Source organism: Antrostomus carolinensis, unplaced genomic scaffold (assembly GCF_000700745.2).
Source record: "Antrostomus carolinensis isolate BGI_N321 unplaced genomic scaffold, ASM70074v2 scaffold11793, whole genome shotgun sequence".
Classification (NCBI taxonomy): Eukaryota; Metazoa; Chordata; class Aves; order Caprimulgiformes; family Caprimulgidae; genus Antrostomus; species Antrostomus carolinensis.
In genome coordinates, this window is record NW_010303195.1 from 39270 (window position 1) to 40608 (window position 1339).

Consider the following 1339-nt stretch of genomic DNA (forward strand, 5'->3'; position numbering starts at 1 on the left):
GGGCCGGCGCGGCGGGAGCCGGCGGCACTTGGCTGCCAACCAGGCAGATGGGAATCTGCTCCCGCATCTCCACAGGGGACCTTCCCTGTGCCAGGGCATCCCACAAAGACCTCAGCGTTGAGGGATGCTCAAAGGGCTCTCCATTTCTGGTGGCTTCTTGAGGAGTTACAGCCAATTGGCCTTATGCTGTTTTTTTGCCTGTAGTTGAGAAGTTTCTTTCCAGTTTACATGGTTCATACTGGAAGTAGCTGCTGGGATGGGGGTGTGCGTGTGTGGGATGCTGCTGGGAGTCAAAGCCGAGTGCCGTTCAGCTGTGTGTAGGAAATTTGGTTTGGATTAGGTCACCCTTAAGGAATCGACATCCAGAGGATTATTTCTTTGCTTTTAGCCCCTGTTCCTTGTTTGAGAAGGGGTGTTGCTTCCTCCAGCTGTTGAAGTGTTAACAAGAAAAAAAATAATTTAAAAAAAAATTTAAAAAAATAATATTTTTTTAAATATTGAATTAATTTTTAAATGGCCTCAAAGAGACTTTATATCTAAACCTAAATTATTCCCTTTGGGTGACATTCATCTCGGTGCAGGGGCTCTGCAAGCGCTCGGATGCTCTCCCACATCCCAGCCAGCGGGTCGTGGTGTTGTGGGATCTGGCTGCATCTCCTGCACTGGGATGAATTTCACACGTAGGGGAAAAAAAAAAACCCTGATTTGTTCCGAGGACAGAGTGAGGTCCATGTCCCACCTAAATCTTTGCAAAGGAAGAATTTTAAGTGGTACCCAGACCTTGCTCTGGCCTGCGGAACAAAAAGAGGGTAAAATTCACTTCTGGTAAGAAATCTGACTTTTTAGAGATACCTTTCTTCTAAAGTTTGTATTTTGTTGGTTTTTGGGTTTGTTTTTTTTTAAACACACAAAAAAAAAGGATCTCAACAAACAGAAGAACATCTAGGTCTGATTTACAATTTTGTTATATTTGGTTGCTTTAAAAAAATATTTTACTAATTTAAATGTTGCTGTAGATGACATTCTATTTATTTTAAGGGGTAAATATCTTTTAGTCTTAATCCTTCTACAGTAAGCACTGTCTATTTACAACATTTGTGTTCCTGTCAACACGGCTATTCCACGACTGACCGACCCAGTGCAGGTCAGCTGGTAGTAACTTAATCAAATTGCCTTGTAAAACAAGTTGTCTCCTGCAATGTATTTTTTTTTTCTAGTGTTTCTTGATTCTTTGATGACTGTGGTTAACAAATCTGTTAAATGTTTGGGTTGTCCTACGTTTTTTGGGTCGTTGTTTTGTTTTGTTTTGTTTTTTTAACAAAGAAAGCTGAATTACAAC